The 13,142-nt window shown below is 31.4% G+C and overlaps 1 protein-coding gene across 2 annotated transcripts in view; it reads left to right on the top strand.

Annotated features, from left to right (window-relative positions):
* The window catches only part of LOC117794133 (disheveled-associated activator of morphogenesis 1), a 72,488-nt gene that overhangs the window by 45,060 nt on the left and 14,286 nt on the right, over positions 1-13,142 (top strand). The window lies entirely within an intron of this gene.

Below are 13,142 nucleotides of genomic sequence, written 5' to 3'. Positions count from 1 at the left end.
TCGGTTAGAAAAATGTGTAGAAATGACTGAGGAATTTACAGTTAAGTCAAAGGCTTGCTTAGATTTGAGGCTATCAAATTGTGTTTGTATTGTTATTTTAATTTTTACTTTCTATCAGACAGTAGACTGAACTACCTATCTACATATAGTCCTGATATATATAATAAATCATTTAATTTTCACTTCACATGGCATGTGCTATTGCTTTCTGTTGATCATTTAACTCCATAGATACCTGAAAAATATAATAGAGTGTCAAAAGTCAAAACGAACACGAAAAAAATAAGCAAATAGCGCAAAAAAAAAAAAAACAGCAGAAAAAAACGTTTGACAAGAGGTGGAAGTTGATTTGAGTTTTGAGACTGGTTCGAGTATTTGGTGCTGATGTTGAAGCATTTCATTTCATCGCTTTCATCGTTGATTGGCGAATTGAAGAAGAAACAAGAAGAAAGAGAGCGAAAGAGAGCGAAAGCGAGAGAGGGAGAGAAGAAAACATAAAACACGGCCGGCTGTGGAGTCACAGAAAGGCCAATGCATTCAAAAAACAGATACGTGACATTCAAATAGGCTTTTTTTTTTCATTCATTGCAATAATGATTACTCTGATGATAATGCTGATGATAATGTTGTTCATGATGACTAGAAAACTGAGCATGACAATGATAGTGTCAGTACTCTTAGCACGTGTCAAGTGTTTGGCTTCAAACAGATATTAATCAAAGTTATTGTCGAGTGCTCCAACCGAATAATGTGACAATGGAGGACAATATAAGTGCAAGAATAGCATTGAAGTCGATACTGCAATGAGTGCAATAATATAATGTCAGGTTGCTAAAACTGTGCTCCAGCAGCTGCATTTTAAGTGACCATAGAGGTTAAAAACATCAAATTTTGTTGAATATAAAGAGACAATGGAGGACAGAAAATGTTACACAAAGCTAAATATGATATGAAACGTGAATTGGTTCGTTAAAAACACAAATTTAATAATAACTTCGTCATTTGCTTGTAGTCAAAGTGACCATGGAGGACCAAAGAGCAGAGAAATGGATTTTTATGTGAAAAATATATTATTATATGTCTATATCTATGATATCTAAATGCAATTGAAAATCTTTTTTGGAACATTTTTGTGATAGCTTCTACTTAAAGTGACCATGGAGGACTAAAGATCAGTTAATAGTCACTTTCAAGTTAGGCCAACTGTAAAATATGCACAATTTTTAAAAGGAAATCAAGCAGATAATTCTTAGACGAAAGTAAGGCTGAAATTTAACGAGCTTACTCGACTGACAAATACCCTGTAAATAGACTTATTGTAACAACAAGATTAAAACTGAAAGATAGATTAAAGTATGGATAATTCATAGGTTCAGAGTGGACTTTTACTGCTTGCATAGTGCTTGAGTGTTCGACTGGTAGTTACCCTGTAAATAGGTTTCAAAATAAATTGATTTTTTGTTTGATTATTAATCTTGAAAAGAATATTGAAATTTGGATAATTTAATGGTGATACCCAACATGAGTGTTTCGGCGCCTACAGGGTATATATAAAAACATGCCATAGAACGCGGCACGATTTTATCGACGAATTTTGTTAGCTGTACAACAACAATTACAACGCGTTAACTGTTGAGAGGTAAAGTGCACACGAAGATTGAAATTGAAACTGAGCTAAAGTCTCGGCCTGAACCCGCGACACCAGCAACAACAACAACAACAACAACAAAGAAATACAACAACAACAACCACAACAACAACAACGATACCAAGCCTAAATCAAGTTGCAAGAATGCGGAATAAATGTCATGATGAAAATGAAACAAAAAAAGGGGAAAAAAAAAGAAACTAGAAAAAAAACAAACTAAACGCCGCACGTTGAGTTGAAGTTGAAGCCTTTGTGCGCGTATCTTAAAGATACAATTATTTATGATATGAATGTTGGTTAGATACACGTACTTAGTTACTGCATTAGCGCTTAAAACATGTTTCTAATTCCAATCATTTTCCAAACTGGTGCACCTCAAGTTGGGGGCGGACCACGGCAAGCGGTGAGGGGAGGGGTGCTGGGGTAGAGTTGCAGATCCGACAATATTCAATATTCAATGTTGAATGTTATATGCTCAAACGTTATTTATTATGCACCCAAAGCGCTGCGTCTACATGGCTAAAACAAGTTCTGGACTCGTAGACAAAGCTCATTAACATTTATGAAAAAATCAAATAAAATGAAATGTGTTAAAATTATAATTAATTGCCATTTGTTAGTTGTTATTTATTATTTGTTGCAGCTCTGCAGAGCTCATTAGTGTAAGAGTCTAGTTCAGTTTAGTTTTTCCAATTGTGTTTCACATTTTTCAAGTTCTTCCGTTTGTCTGCAGCGAAGGTTGCTTCGATTTCAGTTAAGACCCTCTGCTAATTGTTGGCCAACTTCATTTTCTAGCCAATTTCCAGCAATTTATAATTATGGCGGATGTAGTTATAGTTTAGACACTGTAAATAATATCTATTTTTATATAGAATATTTTTTAAAAGTTTGCTTATAAAAGATTATAAAATTTGACAGTTTAAATGTAATAAATTATGGTCTATAATTTACTTAAATAATTTGTCAGCACTTTCAGAACTTTCTATAGTCTACTTATTAATTTATTTCAAACATATATCTTTACCAGTTGTATTATTTATAATAGATATAAGTCAAGTAAAATACACATTTATCAAAATTTATATGCAATTCTTTTGGCTCATATTCAAAGTTAAGACTTTAGCTTTGGCCATAACTCTCAAGCTGGCCTCCTAAACTTTAAATGTCAGCCAAAATGTGCAACAGCCACAAGAAAATACCTTGCAACAAGCAATTCCAAAAATAACGAAAAATCCGTGCACATTCAAATAGGAAAATGGCAAATTGCCCCTCCCCTCTTCATTCTTCTCAATAAAACTTAGTATTTGACTTGGGTCAAGTTTTCAATTTGATTTTGTACGTAGAATTCACTCAACTTATTTCATTATGATTCACAACTGCGTCTTTTTATTTATTCCCACAACTTGTCAAGCAAATACTTAATTTGTAGTTCGAGTATTACAAGATCTACTTAGTAAAAAATGTATGTAGATCTCCTGAGTTTATTACATTTTTGGCATAATTTTTATACCCTTTAAATGCAAGCTTCAGTAAATTTTGGATATTTTAGGTAGAAGTATAAAAGATTTAAAGTGATTAAATTTATTTTAATGAAATAAACCATTTGAGTATGCGTGAAAATAAAGATAGATGTTAAGTCTTATTGGATGGTTCATAAAGACAAGAAGATAAGGTCAGATGATAGGTCTTAAAGATATTTCATAAAGATCATAAATGTCAATTTTGACAAGTTTAGTTGAGTTTCCAATCAAAAAATCATTAATAACTCTGGCGATAAGTCGTTATCCAGCTGTTTTATTACCAAGTCGTTTCTCAATCAAGACTTTATGTTCTTCTCACCTCAATACGAAAATTAGCTAAAACCCAATCGCATGAGGAATATCAAAGATTTTATTTTAAATTTTCAAGCACAGCTGCAACTTTGTTTGTTCTGAAAATACTTCAAAAATTTCAGAGCAATCCAATAATAATTACTTGAGTTATGCTTAGGTATTTGCTATTTTATATTTGACTATATGTATATAATTTTAATTTAGTTTGATGTTAATAAAATAATTATAACTATGGGTAAGGCTTTTAATAAATCGGAAAACTTTTCAATAATTGTTTTTTTATGGCTTAAGAAATCAAGGAAATTGCAAAAATAACTGAGACATAAGAGATGTTTGATTTGACACATCGACAATGAAAACTTTGAATTATTCTTTCATTGATAAAATTAAACAGATTCATAAACTTTCCATGCAAACTTCTAAATATTATTAAAGTACCATTTGGTTCTTAATTCATTAAAACTAAAATATAAATAAGAAAAATCACAAGTGAATTAAAAAGAGAAAGATTTATGTAACCAAAGTCATTTTTTGATAATGGGTATAACAAAGTCAAACAATTTTTGGTACCTGTAAGTTTATTTTTCATATGTTCAGTTGGATAACTCATTTTTTTTTTTTTTTTTTTTTTTTTTTTTGTTAATAATAATTAAAAAACACTTTGTGTTTGGTGCCTCGTTTACAAGTGTGATGAGTATCATCAGCCACATACTTATGATGATGATGATGGTAGATGCAAATGAAGTTCAAGCCATGTTAAATTGTAGTTGTTGCTGTGGTTGTTGTTGCTGTGTTTATTGCCATGCATGACGAATGCGTTTGCTTTGGAAAGAGGGGCGTCATCACAGACAATGGGCCACCATGCTGAGCTAAGTATACAAAAAATCGCCCCCAAGTTAGCCAACTTGTCCCGCAGACAAATGACGACAACAACTTGATCGTCTAGTGAAAGTTGTGTACACAATTGCAGTTGCTGAAGATGCAAAATCTGTGCAAATTTGTCTATATTATAATTTGTACTTTACTTATTTTGTATAGCTTACTATGCTGGCATTTTGTTAGCCACAAATGCTGGCTGACCTGCCCCAAATTGTGCTGCACCCACAGATCGCACTGAGATCGAGTCGCTGTTTTGTTTTGTTTGCTTAATGCAATCTGCTCGACTTAGAGCCATAAATTCTTGGCCTGTCGACGCCTATTTGGGCTTAAATATCAAACGGTACTTAGATAAGACCTAAGACGTTTTTTTTTTCTTTTTTCAAATGTCGCTCAACTTGCCGCTTAAATTAGTTGAGCCATAAAATACATAGAACTTGTAACCAGAACAGTGTGTGAGATAGATAGTTTCATAAGACTAGAATGTGACACATGAATACATATGAGTGCGAGTATGAATACGAATACGAATACGAGTACTCGTAAATTGCAAATGGATATGCGTTTCTTGCACCTTTTTTGCACAGATACACGGATTGTGCCTGTTGCTGCTGTGTGAGTTATTTATGGGCTTTACCATTTAGAAGGTTGTTTAGCCAGTTAAGATACGTGTTGCATGTCCGTTGATAAGACGCTCCCTATTACAAATAGTTGCATATAGCAGGAGACATTAATTCTATACTAACTCGTATTCCATCCCCGTTAATTTCCATTCTAAGCATGTGAACTAAGCTGTGAGTAAAGTTATCTTGCTGAAATTTGCTCTAGCTGTTTCTTTTAGCTAGAAAATGTATTTAATTTGGTAAGAATCTATTGAGTTCTTTTGGCTTACATTGCAATTATCATTTTAAAATGTAAATTTAATTTGATTTCATTAAAAAAAAACTTTATTTACACCAATCCTTACTTACTAAACACCAACAAGAAATTCAATTTGTAACTTTGCTTGGTTTGGATTTTTCACAGAAAAGTCCATTCTATATATTAAGTATTTTACTTGTAAAGACTTTGATATACCCTGTAATACACTGTGATACGCATACAGTAATAAAAATATCAATTATAAAATAAATTAAATTACATTTTTAAAGACTTTAAAAGTACATTTCACTACCTTTATCTCAAAAAAAATTTGAACTTAACATTTTTGTTTGATTTTTATTGAAATATAATACAATTTGTGAACAAGATTTTAATAAACCAGAATGTATTTATTTATAAACAATTTTTACAAATTTAAATAAATTAGTTCCACTCTAATTTGTATTTTAGATGTTATAACACTTACGGTCCCTGTCAAGGGCACATCAAACAGATTTTTAACATTTATTTCAACATGAACAAGTGACCCAATTGACTTTACTTAATTTATGCAGGGTATAAAACAAAAAACAGAATTTGGATTCGTGTAATTTGTTGATTTCATGGGGGCATTTTTTTTTCAGCTTATGAAACTGAAACTGAGACACAAAACTGAAAACTGAAACTGAAAAACTGAACAAGAAACAAAAAGTACAAAAAAAAAAAATCGCATTGTTGTAATATGTGGAGTGGTTAGTGGTGCTAGGGGGCATTTAGGGGCGGGAAGGGTATGATAGGTATGATAGTGTTAGGGGTATTGCCTTGTGTAATAATTTTAACACCCGCATGCCTGATTACCAAGCGATTTCGATTTACCTTTACATTTTTTTTTTTTTTTTGCATGGATTCCAATTTGATTCGACTTTAATTTCAGTTGTTATTTTTATTGTTGCTGTTGTTGCTATTGTTGCATGTAAACAACACCTTACAACACCTTCATCACGGTCCAGCGCTGCTGTTGTTGTTATTATTATTATTTTATTTTATTCAAGTTTTTTTTTATTGCTGCTTGTCTCTGGTTGCTCATAGAAAAAAAGAAACAACAAAATGTCTTATATACTAGATACGATAGTTAATGCGATAGTTATCCAATTCCGCATTTTATATGATGTGTGTAGGAGGAGGTTTTTTTTATTTTTTTCTTATGTTTAAGTCGAGAGTCTCTTCACCTTCTTCAATTGTTGTTGCACTTGAAAACCGTTGAACGTCACGAACTGACATTGAGTAGGGCGTATTTTATGATCTTTAGGGCGTGGCAGCTGGCAACACAGAGTTAACGGAGCTCTGACGGCTTGATAAATGATCATTTAGTGTTTGTATTTTCATTAAAACTGAATTTCGTAATCGATAGTCAACCGATAGTATCGAAGTATAGAACATTTTATTTGGTTAGCAACTTCTGAATTAGTTTATTGCGCTTTAACCTCTTAAAAAGGAAATTAGAACAATAAATATTAGAAAATAGTAATCGATAGTATCGTTAAAAATAACTGACAGCTTTAAACCAAGTAATTTTTATGGAAACTCATTTAAAAAGTAAGAGTTCTGGTCTATTTCGCATCATAGACACCATTTCTGCTCATCCTGAGATTATTCAGTATTTGTCTATTTATTTTCTTGCAATTGAATCTGAATTATACTTTCAGATGGTATCCGATAGTAAATAATAGTTAATTATAAAATTGATAATAGATGTACAAACCGTAACTGTGACTACAGTAAAAATTTTTATGCAAAGTTGATTTATGATCCTTTATTATAGATTATATTTTCTTTTATTTTATATTATTTTTTTGTTAAAAAAATGTTACGCCTGTTTTTTTGAATTATATTTTTCAACATCATCTTAAACGTAAGACTTTCGCTAATCCGTAGAAAATTCAATAAATTCGCAATTGCATTTTTCTGCTGGAAAAATACTTGAGTAACTTCCTCCCACACTCAATTGATCATTTGTGTCTTATCTGCTTGAGTTTTAAGAGCAATTTTCTTAACAGTTGCATCTAATTGCAGCAGCTTAGCCTTTTATGCAGCCTTTTTTTTTCTGCAAAATGCGACACAGAAAAATGCAATTATAGAGCGCAACAACAACAACAATAATAACAGCGCTGACAAATGCACTGAAAATGTGCTGAAAATGCAGGCAATTAACTGTCAACTGTCAGTAATCGGTAAAATGCTTTCGTTAGTTGGTCGTAATGACTATTTTTGGACCGTGTGACAACACCAAAATGCTATTGCCAATTGCCGTTTGCCAATTGCAAATTGCAAGTGACCAAATGGTAAATCCCCCCCTCTACCCCCACTACCAATTTTACGTCCCCTTTTCTTTTACTTTCTGCGTACAATGCGTCGTATGATTGACGAATGCACATGCTAGAGATGTGCAATAGCTGATGTTAATCGAATGCGATAATCGATTTGAATATCGATGCAGATATCGCAAAAGCACATCAGTGTTAGCTTTAAATATCGGTTGTACTTTTAAATACTGCTGTCTATATTAATAAACAATTTTTTAATAATATTTGAGCATATTTTTTATCATTTTAAATAATTAATTTGTATTAGCAAAAATGTCAAATATACCTACATTGAGAAAAATAGGTTTGTTTTCGACGCATCTTTTTGACGAGATTCTTAGTTTTAATACCAAAAAATCTGAATTTGTATACCTTTTGTCTTTTTGCGCCAAGAACAAAAAATTTTAAAAATTAAAAAAAAAAACAACTTGATTATTCTGTATTTTAATGTTTATGCATTTTTTGTGTGTTTTTTTTATTTTTTTTAATTATTTTTTTTTTTTTTATTTTTTTTATTTTTTTTTTTTTTTTTGTATTTTCTTATTTGTTTTTATTTTTTTGTATTTTTTTTATATTTTGTTGCTATTTATTAAAAATTAAATATTTCTTGGTATTATAAACCGGTATTTATTAGATTGTGCAACCAATCGAATAGGCAATTTTCACAAAAGCGATTTTCAGCTGCTTTTATTTGAATATTTTTAATATATTTATATATATATATATATATTTTTTTTTTTTTTGACAATGACAAATTTTCGGCTGCTATATAATTAATTGGTTTACATATATTGCTACCCATATTTGTCTGTTGCATAAATTACTTCCAACGAGCAACAAACACTGAAGCAAAAATTTCAATGTTTCCTGAAAATTTCATATAAATAATATGCATACAAAAAATCCAAAAATTAATAATTTTTGCAATTTAAAAAATTTGTTTCAGAAAAATTGACAATTCGTTTCATTAATCGGAGATTTTTACAGTTTCGATTTTAAGTTTGGATTTCTATCATTTTGTCATAGATTTTGACATGTTTCATTTCGACTTGCATCACTAGTTTCTCTCTCTCTGTGTGCGTGTGTGTGTGCGTGTGTGTGTGTGTGTGTGTGCGTGTGTTGATCAGCTGCCTGGACGCACCAGTTGCCATTTTGATGTGACGTTTAAAGTTGACGTTGAGCTGCATAAAATGTGGGTAAAGATGCGCTTAGAGCCACAGACACTGTCGTCAGCTGATGAACGAGTCTGCAGCCAAAAAGGAAAAGTTGCTCATTGTTGTTGCCACAACTACAACAACCACAACAACCACAACAACAGCAGCTACCGTTGCGGCGCTTTCAACATTCGTTTTGTTCATATATATATATAAATATATATTTTTTTTGTCGTTTTTCCTTTTGGCATGCGGAAAAACAAGTTTTCATTTTCATGCAGCCACTTGATTTTCGTCTCTTGTATTAAGGGCACTCGCATTGTTGTTGTAGTTGTTGTTGTTGCTTCCACATATTTGTGCCACCATCATATTGCAAATGTCTTCAGTCTTTATTTTTTTTTCTTTATTTCAGTTCGCTTCTCACTTCCTGCCTGCCTTGCAATTTTCATTCATTTTCATAGATTTTTCATATTCCATTTCACTTTTCGGCGCCCACTTTATGAAGTTATTACGAGAGCAGACTCTCAGTGTTAGCCTGGCCCAGACCTAAGCTGGCCTGCTCGGTCGGTGGGTGTACTCGGAAATGGGGGTTTTTTTTTTTTGGGGGCGTGTCAGACAAGTGTGAAAAATGTAACGATCATGCGATTCGATTTGGCGCCAGCCTCACAGTCATTTTCCCAGTTTCCCAGTTTTTAAAGTTTTGCAGCTTTCAGCTCTCAGCTGCATGAAAAATGGAAAATGCCAAAGCGCATTATAATTGTATAATCAGTGCTCAATACTTACTTAATAATAAAAAAAACAATACAATATCATAGTCTTTGCATGCTTACCAACACTGAGCAGGGACTCTGGCATTACGACAGTAATTTTCAGTTGAATAACTAGAAATTATTTATGTATTTATTACGGGAAATGCGTGTAATCACATATATTTTTGAATTGCAAAGATTTTTTCAAGCTGTGTGAAATTTTTCAACACTGTACTATGGTGATGCATTACAATAAACTGCAGCTAAAGGTAGTTACATAAAAATGAGAACATATTTGAAAATACACATCAAAAGAAAAGTTAATGCTTAAAAATAATCTACATTTATGTGCTTTTCAACACTAATTATGGTGTAAGAGCAGGGACTGTGTAATATAATTATGTACTATGGAATATAAATATATGAAGAATACAAAAAAAATTATGTGCAAATTTTTAACAGATCTTTAAAAATTCCATATAATTTAAATTAGATTAAAATTAATCAATTTTGATTTTGGTACATAATCACCTCTTAAATTATTAAAACTAAAAATTATGGAAAGTTTTTTTCAAAAAATTCATACGAAAAATAATTGCTTGACATGAAATCAATTAGAAGACTTAACCATGAACAAACTAAAATTTGGCATGAAAATCGTATTAGTTTTGCCCAAGTGATGGAGGCTTTAAATCTGGTAAGACCTTCTAGTATGAAAACTGGCAACAATAAACAAGTAAAAATATTTGTCAAAAATATTATTTTCAAAGAATGCAACAAAGTCAATATATTTGTCATTTTTAAGTGGGACACTTATTGAATGACCCTCGAAATAAGTCACACTTAAGGGTTTTTGGTTCATTAAGCTAACGTGAGTGTATTGGCCCAAACACGACGACTATTGACCCTTCTTAATGAGCATATCAAATATTTTCTCAAATATTGTGGCCAAATATGCGCAACTGATGGGCAACATAAATATTATTACCCACGCTCAAATTGACAAACAAAAGAAGACGCAGTTTTAATTAGTCTTTAGGCCAAAAAAAAAAAAAAAAAAAAAAAAAAAAAAACAATGCTGGATTCGCCTACAAGCAGACAGATTTCTAGATTGCCAGACTGTCAGTTAGACAGAGAGACTGTCAGCCTATGACTATGACAAGCTGCTAACAGTTCTCAGTCTAAGCCAAAGCATTGACCCGATTTCATGTCTGTCTCGATCTCAGAAAACGACGACAACAGTTGGCGTTGAGTTGGCAACTGGGGCGAGAGTTGTGCATGAATTGGATTTGGATTTGGAATTGGAAGTTGGCTAAAAAGCCGCTGACTTTGACGACTCAACAGATTCGAACAGCTGGAAGATGGAAGCTGGCAAAGCTGGGTTACTGGGCCTGACTTTATTTTTCTTCGGATGAGGCCAGATAGCATTTGATAGCACTTAGATATGCCTGCAACTCAGACTAACAATTGCAATTGCCTTAAAGTTACTTAACTCAATTGCCAAGTTGCTAAAGTTGGCCAAATGCAAATGGGCAATCGCCTGGAACTGTCGACTGATTATTCAACAATAAAATGGAGCTTATTAACGTATTAAAGCTATTGCTACTACATACGAGTATTAAGTATATTATTATGATGTATTCAAATTACACTAGACAACACAAAATGTGTTTAGTTCGTTACACTTTTAATAGCTTGTATAACATATCAAATATGTGGAAGAAAATATAGTAAAAACTAATATAATTAAATGGAAAGATAAAAATTTCATATTTTTATAATAAAGCAAAACTAATTTTGCATAAAACGGGTATATCCAAAAGTTATTCAAGAATATATTTCTACTAATTCAGAATGACAAAAATTAATTTTTAACGACATTAAATTATTCTAAATTAAGCATTAAACAATTAATCTTAAATATTTTGTAATAAAAAGTGGAAATCTTATGTGAATTGAATATTGTTATGCAGTGTTATTGAATAACAAAAAATCTAGCATGTTATTATTACGATTATTGTGATGTATTCAAATCATTAATCAGCATAATTTGAGCGTTGTTTGGCGAATTTCGATTACGTCTTAAATGGCCAATAGAAAAACGAAGAAAAATGTATGTTAAACATTTGCATATATGTTCAATTGACATGGCGAAATAAAAGAAAATGTAATGCAATCAAAAGACGTTTATTCCCATGCCCCATAAGCATATTAATGCAGTTCCCTCATTCCCATACTGTCTTTGAACCCACACGTCTTGGCTGGAATTGAAAGGATGATAAGAGTTGACAGTGGGGAACTTTAACTTTAATCCTATGTGGAAAATTTCAACACATGTCAAACGCAATTGCCAGACAGTTATGACAGTTGGAAAACCAAACAAACAATTGTAAATAATTTTTCTTCTTTTTCTTTGCCCACGCGCCAAACAATAACGCAAAACCCACCACGAGACAACAAGACACATATCGAAACTTGAACTGACTGCATAATGATAGATATAAATCTAAATAGTGCACACACATCTGTGAGTATGTGGGGACATGTGTGTGTTCTCAACTAGAACAAAACGATATGCAAAATACCCTTAAATTTAGACTTGATTCTTGCACTTTATAGCTTACTGACAGATTTTATTGTTCAATAATTAATTTAATTAACAAACGTCAAAGAAAGTTCAGATAAGACGGACTAAAGAGACTATAGATTTTTGAAATTTGTATATATAATATTGTTAGTTGTCATATGGAAATCTAGTAATGGAAAATAATAATAGAATAAAAAATATATTTTTTTAGATTCATAAAAATGTCTTTCAAGTAATTCCTTTCAAAAAAAAAAAAACAAACAATAAAATAACCTGTTACAAAGCAAAATCTTATATTAACGAGTATTTTAACGAGGAACTACTTCAAAAATACTTATTAAATATATAATATATTATTGATATATTAAATGGAATTAAATATACCAAATATGCCAGAGATAAAACCTTAAATCAAATAATATAATAATAAATAAATTTGTAATTCAACAACACTAAACATTTTAATATTTTAAAAACAATTTTAAAAAAATCTAAAAATTTTTGAATTATAATTATAATTATAATTTTTTTTTGAAATCCTTAAAAAAAATTCTAAATGTAAAAATCAATTGTTTTCAGAATAGATTAAGCTTATAGGCGTTATAGTTGAAATTGATAATATTAGCATAATTATTTATTAGGGCTATAAAATATAACATTATATATTTACATTTTTTTTTCACTACTAATACTATCGATAGTATTTTTCAATGCTCTAAAATTACAATGACAATCTTCAGCTTGATTGAAGTCATTGTACTCTGTTGTAATAAAGTGTATGACACACACACACACACACACACACACACACACACACACAACAACAGTGTCAACTGTTGCGTGCAATGGAATTGCATTTGTCTTTGCCTTGGCATGCGACTTGACAGCCATTTGTCTAGCCAAACACCTCGCACTGTCAGCTTTTGGCCTAAGACCAACTGACAATGGACAGTGATTGGTTTAAGGAAGGGTATCAGCAAAGGGGGCGTATCTAAGTAGGAAATTGCTAAAGTGTTAATCAAATCATAATAAAATTTGTATTTCATGTTGAACATATATAGCTGTCCTAAAA

The sequence above is a fragment of the Drosophila innubila genome, chromosome X, assembly GCF_004354385.1.
Source record: "Drosophila innubila isolate TH190305 chromosome X, UK_Dinn_1.0, whole genome shotgun sequence".
Lineage (NCBI taxonomy): Eukaryota > Metazoa > Arthropoda > Insecta > Diptera > Drosophilidae > Drosophila > Drosophila innubila.
This window is presented reverse-complemented; position numbering and strand designations above follow the sequence as displayed.